This window comes from Schistocerca piceifrons, unplaced genomic scaffold (genome assembly GCF_021461385.2).
Source record: "Schistocerca piceifrons isolate TAMUIC-IGC-003096 unplaced genomic scaffold, iqSchPice1.1 HiC_scaffold_693, whole genome shotgun sequence".
Classification (NCBI taxonomy): domain Eukaryota; kingdom Metazoa; phylum Arthropoda; class Insecta; order Orthoptera; family Acrididae; genus Schistocerca; species Schistocerca piceifrons.
The window spans coordinates 45,110-53,625 of NW_025728941.1; the positions used below are offsets into that span (position 1 = coordinate 45,110).

Below are 8,516 nucleotides of genomic sequence, written 5' to 3' on the forward strand. Positions count from 1 at the left end.
CAGCGCGGAGGCGGGGCGCTCGCTTGTGCGGTGGTGGTGTAATGGTCAGCATAGTTGCCTTCCAAGCAGTTGATCCGGGTTCGATTCCCGGCCACCGCAGCAGGCTTTTAATTTCGCGTATGAGTACTTTTGCCACGCGCTCTTAAATTATTGTTTTTCCGGCCTCCTACTCGCTGCATACCAGCCCTTAGTGTGTCTCGACTTGTCTCGACTTTGCTCGGCTGACGCGAGAGCTGACGCTCTCAAATCGGCCTATATCAAAACGACAAGCACGAGAAACGACTGAGAGAGGTAAAGAGAGGTGAGGCTAGGCGATGGACACACAGCACGCCCCCTTCATTTCACGGTGGCGTCTCCCTGACCGAATCGGGCTGCAGCTCCGAAAACTAAGGAGAAACAAAAATAGGAAGTAAAACTGCCAATAGTACCCTGTGTTCCCATGCGCTCACCCGCCCAAGTACTGACAGGGGCCAAAGTGGTTGCGCATCGGCAATCGGACATTTTCTTTCATTTTCTCTTTATCGGTTGAGAACCAGTGTATTCAAGATATTATGGCCATTGCCGAGTGAATGATGTAGCGCTTCCCGACGAGTCGGGTTCGGATCCTCTGTCAACTTCCACGCAGGGTGATGATCTTTTGGTCATCACACTCGCCAGCTGAAATCGGCGCTGCCTTTTCGTAGTAGTAAAAGAGCAGTGGCCCGTGGGGGGATCGAACCCACGACCTTCGCGTTATTAGCACGACGCTCTAACCAACTGAGCTAACGGGCCCCAGCAGATGCAGTTGCTCAGCCCTACGCTGGAAACTGGTGGCATGAAGCCGTACACCATTTCTATGGTCGTCGTGCGTCTGCTTCCCTAGTCTATATTCTGCTGACGGTCACGAAACAGTAGCTATATTGCGAGCAGGACGGGAAACGGCCGCTCGGACAGCTCAAACTTGTCACGACTCGTGTGGAAAAAATTCCGTTCCGGTACCGGGAATCGAACCCGGGCCTCCTGGGTGAAAGCCAGGTATCCTAGCCACTAGACCACACCGGATGCGGCCGTTTCGTTCGACCGTTCGTACGGTCGCTTGTCGCATTTCGTGTCGAGTGCCGCGTCGGCGCCCTTCTCTCTTTGCGAGCATCTTTGCACAGACTGACTGGCAAGGCGCGCACCTCAAACGCCGCAGAGCAATGCTTTTGGCTTCATGCTCTGCTGGGAGAAGAGGAAAAGGGAAGCTGTAAGTAGCAATAACAGGAGGTAAACATTTTCCCGCTGAAGCGTTGAAAAGTTGTGGATAACAAACAAGAACTACGTTGGCGCCCTAGCAACAGCGCCACCATCAGTCACAGAAAATTAAATGCCCCGGGTGAGGATCGAACTCACGACCTTAAGATTATGAGACTTACGCGCTGCCTACTGCGCTACCGAGGCACGGGTGCACCACTGGTCCTGGAAACTGGGTAAATACCGTACCCAATATTAGACGTAGAGACACTGTACTTCCTGGGTAACGTGTTCTGTTGCTACACGCGCACTGCCGGCCCAGTTGATTGCGGTGTTGCTGCAGCTGTTGCAACGATAGGCAGCACTCCTTGTCGTTAAAGCTCAGTGCCTCGGAGGCACCTGGACACAGCAACTTGTGAGGCCAAGCCGACGCTAGTCTGCAGAACATCATGCGAGCGTCCTAGTGGGGACCGGCGAGTGCTGCGTTCTCGGTTCTTCTCAAGGGAATCCAGCTATATATTCTTGCGGATCGTGCATCTCAAGCGCGCAAGCCACACGGCAGCATTATCGCGGGAAAAGCAAAATGATGCATCGGCCGGGAATCGAACCCGGGCCGCCCGCGTGGCAGGCGAGCATTCTACCACTGAACCACCGATGCTGGGGCCAGCGGCAACTTCACGCTGCTTCCCGAGCAGATGTCTCAAGGGAAAGTGGGACTGCCGTCAAGCGCCGTAGCATTCTGTGGAGAAGATGCTGCAGACGCTGAATCCTGCACTGCACTGCTTAAAAATGCCGCCAGAACGCGGTCCTCGCCGGCGCCGACTCTTGCCAAAGGATGCGAAATGTGCGCGGATACGCTGTCCGAATGCGTCTGGATGTGCTCCCCTAGCCTACCTCGAAATGCGCCTGCCAGGTACGATCACCTTCGGCCGCTGCCGACAGGCGGGAAGCCGACACAGCGCGGAGGCGGGGCGCTCGCTTGTGCGGTGGTGGTGTAATGGTCAGCATAGTTGCCTTCCAAGCAGTTGATCCGGGTTCGATTCCCGGCCACCGCAGCAGGCTTTTAATTTCGCGTATGAGTACTTTTGCCACGCGCTCTTAAATTATTGTTTTTCCGGCCTCCTACTCGCTGCATACCAGCCCTTAGTGTGTCTCGACTTGTCTCGACTTTGCTCGGCTGACGCGAGAGCTGACGCTCTCAAATCGGCCTATATCAAAACGACAAGCACGAGAAACGACTGAGAGAGGTAAAGAGAGGTGAGGCTAGGCGATGGACACACAGCACGCCCCCTTCATTTCACGGTGGCGTCTCCCTGACCGAATCGGGCTGCAGCTCCGAAAACTAAGGAGAAACAAAAATAGGAAGTAAAACTGCCAATAGTACCCTGTGTTCCCATGCGCTCACCCGCCCAAGTACTGACAGGGGCCAAAGTGGTTGCGCATCGGCAATCGGACATTTTCTTTCATTTTCTCTTTATCGGTTGAGAACCAGTGTATTCAAGATATTATGGCCATTGCCGAGTGAATGATGTAGCGCTTCCCGACGAGTCGGGTTCGGATCCTCTGTCAACTTCCACGCAGGGTGATGATCTTTTGGTCATCACACTCGCCAGCTGAAATCGGCGCTGCCTTTTCGTAGTAGTAAAAGAGTAGTGGCCCGTGGGGGGATCGAACCCACGACCTTCGCGTTATTAGCACGACGCTCTAACCAACTGAGCTAACGGGCCCCAGCAGATGCAGTTGCTCAGCCCTACGCTGGAAACTGGTGGCATGAAGCCGTACACCATTTCTATGGTCGTCGTGCGTCTGCTTCCCTAGTCTATATTCTGCTGACGGTCACGAAACAGTAGCTATATTGCGAGCAGGACGGGAAACGGCCGCTCGGACAGCTCAAACTTGTCACGACTCGTGTGGAAAAAATTCCGTTCCGGTACCGGGAATCGAACCCGGGCCTCCTGGGTGAAAGCCAGGTATCCTAGCCACTAGACCACACCGGATGCGGCCGTTTCGTTCGACCGTTCGTACGGTCGCTTGTCGCATTTCGTGTCGAGTGCCGCGTCGGCGCCCTTCTCTCTTTGCGAGCATCTTTGCACAGACTGACTGGCAAGGCGCGCACCTCAAACGCCGCAGAGCAATGCTTTTGGCTTCATGCTCTGCTGGGAGAAGAGGAAAAGGGAAGCTGTAAGTAGCAATAACAGGAGGTAAACATTTTCCCGCTGAAGCGTTGAAAAGTTGTGGATAACAAACAAGAACTACGTTGGCGCCCTAGCAACAGCGCCACCATCAGTCACAGAAAATTAAATGCCCCGGGTGAGGATCGAACTCACGACCTTAAGATTATGAGACTTACGCGCTGCCTACTGCGCTACCGAGGCACGGGTGCACCACTGGTCCTGGAAACTGGGTAAATACCGTACCCAATATTAGACGTAGAGACACTGTACTTCCTGGGTAACGTGTTCTGTTGCTACACGCGCACTGCCGGCCCAGTTGATTGCGGTGTTGCTGCAGCTGTTGCAACGATAGGCAGCACTCCTTGTCGTTAAAGCTCAGTGCCTCGGAGGCACCTGGACACAGCAACTTGTGAGGCCAAGCCGACGCTAGTCTGCAGAACATCATGCGAGCGTCCTAGTGGGGACCGGCGAGTGCTGCGTTCTCGGTTCTTCTCAAGGGAATCCAGCTATATATTCTTGCGGATCGTGCATCTCAAGCGCGCAAGCCACACGGCAGCATTATCGCGGGAAAAGCAAAATGATGCATCGGCCGGGAATCGAACCCGGGCCGCCCGCGTGGCAGGCGAGCATTCTACCACTGAACCACCGATGCTGGGGCCAGCGGCAACTTCACGCTGCTTCCCGAGCAGATGTCTCAAGGGAAAGTGGGACTGCCGTCAAGCGCCGTAGCATTCTGTGGAGAAGATGCTGCAGACGCTGAATCCTGCACTGCACTGCTTAAAAATGCCGCCAGAACGCGGTCCTCGCCGGCGCCGACTCTTGCCAAAGGATGCGAAATGTGCGCGGATACGCTGTCCGAATGCGTCTGGATGTGCTCCCCTAGCCTACCTCGAATTGCGCCTGCCAGGTACGATCACCTTCGGCCGCTGCCGACAGGCGGGAAGCCGACACAGCGCGGAGGCGGGGCGCTCGCTTGTGCGGTGGTGGTGTAATGGTCAGCATAGTTGCCTTCCAAGCAGTTGATCCGGGTTCGATTCCCGGCCACCGCAGCAGGCTTTTAATTTCGCGTATGAGTACTTTTGCCACGCGCTCTTAAATTATTGTTTTTCCGGCCTCCTACTCGCTGCATACCAGCCCTTAGTGTGTCTCGACTTGTCTCGACTTTGCTCGGCTGACGCGAGAGCTGACGCTCTCAAATCGGCCTATATCAAAACGACAAGCACGAGAAACGACTGAGAGAGGTAAAGAGAGGTGAGGCTAGGCGATGGACACACAGCACGCCCCCTTCATTTCACGGTGGCGTCTCCCTGACCGAATCGGGCTGCAGCTCCGAAAACTAAGGAGAAACAAAAATAGGAAGTAAAACTGCCAATAGTACCCTGTGTTCCCATGCGCTCACCCGCCCAAGTACTGACAGGGGCCAAAGTGGTTGCGCATCGGCAATCGGACATTTTCTTTCATTTTCTCTTTATCGGTTGAGAACCAGTGTATTCAAGATATTATGGCCATTGCCGAGTGAATGATGTAGCGCTTCCCGACGAGTCGGGTTCGGATCCTCTGTCAACTTCCACGCAGGGTGATGATCTTTTGGTCATCACACTCGCCAGCTGAAATCGGCGCTGCCTTTTCGTAGTAGTAAAAGAGTAGTGGCCCGTGGGGGGATCGAACCCACGACCTTCGCGTTATTAGCACGACGCTCTAACCAACTGAGCTAACGGGCCCCAGCAGATGCAGTTGCTCAGCCCTACGCTGGAAACTGGTGGCATGAAGCCGTACACCATTTCTATGGTCGTCGTGCGTCTGCTTCCCTAGTCTATATTCTGCTGACGGTCACGAAACAGTAGCTATATTGCGAGCAGGACGGGAAACGGCCGCTCGGACAGCTCAAACTTGTCACGACTCGTGTGGAAAAAATTCCGTTCCGGTACCGGGAATCGAACCCGGGCCTCCTGGGTGAAAGCCAGGTATCCTAGCCACTAGACCACACCGGATGCGGCCGTTTCGTTCGACCGTTCGTACGGTCGCTTGTCGCATTTCGTGTCGAGTGCCGCGTCGGCGCCCTTCTCTCTTTGCGAGCATCTTTGCACAGACTGACTGGCAAGGCGCGCACCTCAAACGCCGCAGAGCAATGCTTTTGGCTTCATGCTCTGCTGGGAGAAGAGGAAAAGGGAAGCTGTAAGTAGCAATAACAGGAGGTAAACATTTTCCCGCTGAAGCGTTGAAAAGTTGTGGATAACAAACAAGAACTACGTTGGCGCCCTAGCAACAGCGCCACCATCAGTCACAGAAAATTAAATGCCCCGGGTGAGGATCGAACTCACGACCTTAAGATTATGAGACTTACGCGCTGCCTACTGCGCTACCGAGGCACGGGTGCACCACTGGTCCTGGAAACTGGGTAAATACCGTACCCAATATTAGACGTAGAGACACTGTACTTCCTGGGTAACGTGTTCTGTTGCTACACGCGCACTGCCGGCCCAGTTGATTGCGGTGTTGCTGCAGCTGTTGCAACGATAGGCAGCACTCCTTGTCGTTAAAGCTCAGTGCCTCGGAGGCACCTGGACACAGCAACTTGTGAGGCCAAGCCGACGCTAGTCTGCAGAACATCATGCGAGCGTCCTAGTGGGACCGGCGAGTGCTGCGTTCTCGGTTCTTCTCAAGGGAATCCAGCTATATATTCTTGCGGATCGTGCATCTCAAGCGCGCCAAGCCACACGGCAGCATTATCGCGGGAAAAGCAAAATGATGCATCGGCCGGGAATCGAACCCGGGCCGCCCGCGTGGCAGGCGAGCATTCTACCACTGAACCACCGATGCTGGGGCCAGCGGCAACTTCACGCTGCTTCCCGAGCAGATGTCTCAAGGGAAAGTGGGACTGCCGTCAAGCGCCGTAGCATTCTGTGGAGAAGATGCTGCAGACGCTGAATCCTGCACTGCACTGCTTAAAAATGCCGCCAGACACGCGGTCCTCGCCGGCGCCGACTCTTGCCAAAGGATGCGAAATGTGCGCGGATACGCTGTCCGAATGCGTCTGGATGTGCTCCCCTAGCCTACCTCGAAAATGCGCCTGCCAGGTACGATCACCTTCGGCCGCTGCCGACAGGCGGGAAGCCGACAGCAGCGCGGAGGCGGGGCGCTCGCTTGTGCGGGTGGTGGTGTAATGGTCAGCATAGTTGCCTTCCAAGCAGTTGATCCGGGTTCGATTCCCGGCCACCGCAGCAGGCTTTTAATTTCGCGTATGAGTACTTTTGCCACGCGCTCTTAAATTATTGTTTTTCCGGCCTCCTACTCGCTGCATACCAGCCCTTAGTGTGTCTCGACTTGTCTCGACTTTGCTCGGCTGACGCGAGAGCTGACGCTCTCAAATCGGCCTATATCAAAACGACAAGCACGAGAAACGACTGAGAGAGGTAAAGAGAGGTGAGGCTAGGCGATGGACACACAGCACGCCCCCTTCATTTCACGGTGGCGTCTCCCTGACCGAATCGGGCTGCAGCTCCGAAAACTAAGGAGAAACAAAAATAGGAAGTAAAACTGCCAATAGTAACCCTGTGTTCCCATGCGCTCACCCGCCCAAGTACTGACAGGGGCCAAAGTGGGTTGCGCATCGGCAATCGGACATTTTCTTTCATTTTCTCTTTATCGGTTGAGAACCAGTGTATTCAAGATATTATGGCCATTGCGAGTGAATGATGTAGCGCTTCCCGACGAGTCGGGTTCGGATCCTCTGTCAACTTCCACGCAGGGTGATGATCTTTTGGTCATCACACTCGCCAGCTGAAATCGGCGCTGCCTTTTCGTAGTAGTAAAAGGAGGAGTAGTGGCCCGTGGGGGGATCGAACCCACGACCTTCGCGTTATTAGCACGACGCTCTAACCAACTGAGCTAACGGGCCCCAGCAGATGCAGTTGCTCAGCCCTACGCTGGAAACTGGTGGCATGAAGCCGTACACCATTTCTATGGTCGTCGTGCGTCTGCTTCCCTACGTCTATATTCTGCTGACGGTCACGAAACAGTAGCTATATTGCGAGCAGGGACGGGAAACGGCCGCTCGGACAGCTCAAACTTGTCACGACTCGTGTGGAAAAAATTCCGTTCCGGTACCGGGAATCGAACCCGGGCCCTCCTGGGTGAAAGCCAGGTATCCTAGCCACTAGACCACACCGGGATGCGGCCGTTTTCGTTCGACCGGTTCGTACGGTCGCTTGTCGCATTTCGTGTCGAGTGCCGCGTCGGCGCCCTTCTTCTCTTTGCGAGCATCTTTGCACAGACTGACTGGCAAGGCGCGCACCTCAAACGCCGCAGAGCAATGCTTTTGGCTTCATGCTCTGCTGGGAGAAGAGGAAAAGGGAAGCTGTAAGTAGCAATAACAGGAGGTAAACATTTTCCCGCTGAAGCGTTGAAAAGTTGTGGATAACAAACAAGAACTACGTTGGCGCCCTAGCAACAGCGCCACCATCAGTCACAGAAAATTAAATGCCCCGGGTGAGGATCGAACTCACGACCTTAAGATTATGAGACTTACGCGCTGCCTACCTGCGCTACCGAGGCACGGGTGCACCACTGGTCCTGGAAACTGGGTAAAATACCGTACCCAATATTAGACGTAGAGACACTGTACTTCCTGGGTAACGTGTTCTGTTGCTACACGCGCACTGCCGGCCCAGTTGATTGCGGTGTTGCTGCAGCTGTTGCAACGATAGGCAGCACTCCTTGTCGTTAAAGCTCAGTGCCTCGGAGGCACCTGGACACAGCAACTTGTGAGGCCAAGCCGACGCTAGTCTGCAGAACATCATGCGAGCGTCCTAGTGGGGGACCGGCGAGTGCTGCGTTCTCGGTTCTCGTTCTCAAGGGAATCCAGCTATATATTCTTGCGGATCGTGCATCTCAAGCGCGCAAGCCACACGGCAGCAGTTATCGCGGGAAAAGCAAAATGATGCATCGGCCGGGAATCGAACCGGGCCGCCCGCGTGGCAGGCGAGCATTCTACCACTGAACCACCGATGCTGGGGCCAGCGGCAACTTCACGCTGCTTCCCGAGCAGATGTCTCAAGGGAAAGTGGGACTGCCGTCAAGCGCCGTAGCATTCTGTGGAGAAGATGCTGCAGACGCTGAATCCTGCACTGC

The 8,516-nt window shown here is 55.0% G+C and overlaps 20 non-coding genes across 20 annotated transcripts; 4 read left to right on the top strand and 16 right to left on the bottom strand.

The window, feature by feature from the left end:
- Positions 1-27: 27 nt before the first annotated feature.
- Positions 28-99, top strand: Trnag-ucc. The gene has a single exon. It is a non-coding gene; the product is annotated as a tRNA-Gly (tRNA).
- Positions 100-697: 598 nt separating this feature from the next.
- Trnai-aau lies at positions 698-771 on the bottom strand. Its single transcript has one exon. It is a non-coding gene; the product is annotated as a tRNA-Ile (tRNA).
- A 198-nt stretch (positions 772-969) lies between these two features.
- Positions 970-1,041, bottom strand: Trnae-uuc. Its single transcript has one exon. It is a non-coding gene; the product is annotated as a tRNA-Glu (tRNA).
- Positions 1,042-1,346: 305 nt separating this feature from the next.
- Trnam-cau lies at positions 1,347-1,419 on the bottom strand. The gene has a single exon. It is a non-coding gene; the product is annotated as a tRNA-Met (tRNA).
- Positions 1,420-1,799: 380 nt separating this feature from the next.
- On the bottom strand, positions 1,800-1,870 carry Trnag-gcc. The gene has a single exon. It is a non-coding gene; the product is annotated as a tRNA-Gly (tRNA).
- A 325-nt stretch (positions 1,871-2,195) lies between these two features.
- Trnag-ucc lies at positions 2,196-2,267 on the top strand. The gene has a single exon. It is a non-coding gene; the product is annotated as a tRNA-Gly (tRNA).
- A 598-nt stretch (positions 2,268-2,865) lies between these two features.
- Positions 2,866-2,939, bottom strand: Trnai-aau. Its single transcript has one exon. It is a non-coding gene; the product is annotated as a tRNA-Ile (tRNA).
- Positions 2,940-3,137: 198 nt separating this feature from the next.
- On the bottom strand, positions 3,138-3,209 carry Trnae-uuc. Its single transcript has one exon. It is a non-coding gene; the product is annotated as a tRNA-Glu (tRNA).
- A 305-nt stretch (positions 3,210-3,514) lies between these two features.
- On the bottom strand, positions 3,515-3,587 carry Trnam-cau. Its single transcript has one exon. It is a non-coding gene; the product is annotated as a tRNA-Met (tRNA).
- Positions 3,588-3,967: 380 nt separating this feature from the next.
- Positions 3,968-4,038, bottom strand: Trnag-gcc. The gene has a single exon. It is a non-coding gene; the product is annotated as a tRNA-Gly (tRNA).
- Positions 4,039-4,363: 325 nt separating this feature from the next.
- Positions 4,364-4,435, top strand: Trnag-ucc. Its single transcript has one exon. It is a non-coding gene; the product is annotated as a tRNA-Gly (tRNA).
- Positions 4,436-5,033: 598 nt separating this feature from the next.
- Trnai-aau lies at positions 5,034-5,107 on the bottom strand. Its single transcript has one exon. It is a non-coding gene; the product is annotated as a tRNA-Ile (tRNA).
- A 198-nt stretch (positions 5,108-5,305) lies between these two features.
- Trnae-uuc lies at positions 5,306-5,377 on the bottom strand. The gene has a single exon. It is a non-coding gene; the product is annotated as a tRNA-Glu (tRNA).
- Positions 5,378-5,682: 305 nt separating this feature from the next.
- Positions 5,683-5,755, bottom strand: Trnam-cau. The gene has a single exon. It is a non-coding gene; the product is annotated as a tRNA-Met (tRNA).
- Positions 5,756-6,135: 380 nt separating this feature from the next.
- Trnag-gcc lies at positions 6,136-6,206 on the bottom strand. Its single transcript has one exon. It is a non-coding gene; the product is annotated as a tRNA-Gly (tRNA).
- Positions 6,207-6,534: 328 nt separating this feature from the next.
- On the top strand, positions 6,535-6,607 carry Trnag-ucc. Its single transcript has one exon. It is a non-coding gene; the product is annotated as a tRNA-Gly (tRNA).
- A 603-nt stretch (positions 6,608-7,210) lies between these two features.
- Trnai-aau lies at positions 7,211-7,284 on the bottom strand. Its single transcript has one exon. It is a non-coding gene; the product is annotated as a tRNA-Ile (tRNA).
- Positions 7,285-7,484: 200 nt separating this feature from the next.
- Trnae-uuc lies at positions 7,485-7,558 on the bottom strand. The gene has a single exon. It is a non-coding gene; the product is annotated as a tRNA-Glu (tRNA).
- A 308-nt stretch (positions 7,559-7,866) lies between these two features.
- Positions 7,867-7,940, bottom strand: Trnam-cau. The gene has a single exon. It is a non-coding gene; the product is annotated as a tRNA-Met (tRNA).
- Positions 7,941-8,326: 386 nt separating this feature from the next.
- On the bottom strand, positions 8,327-8,396 carry Trnag-gcc. The gene has a single exon. It is a non-coding gene; the product is annotated as a tRNA-Gly (tRNA).
- Between the last annotated feature and the right edge of the window lie 120 nt (positions 8,397-8,516).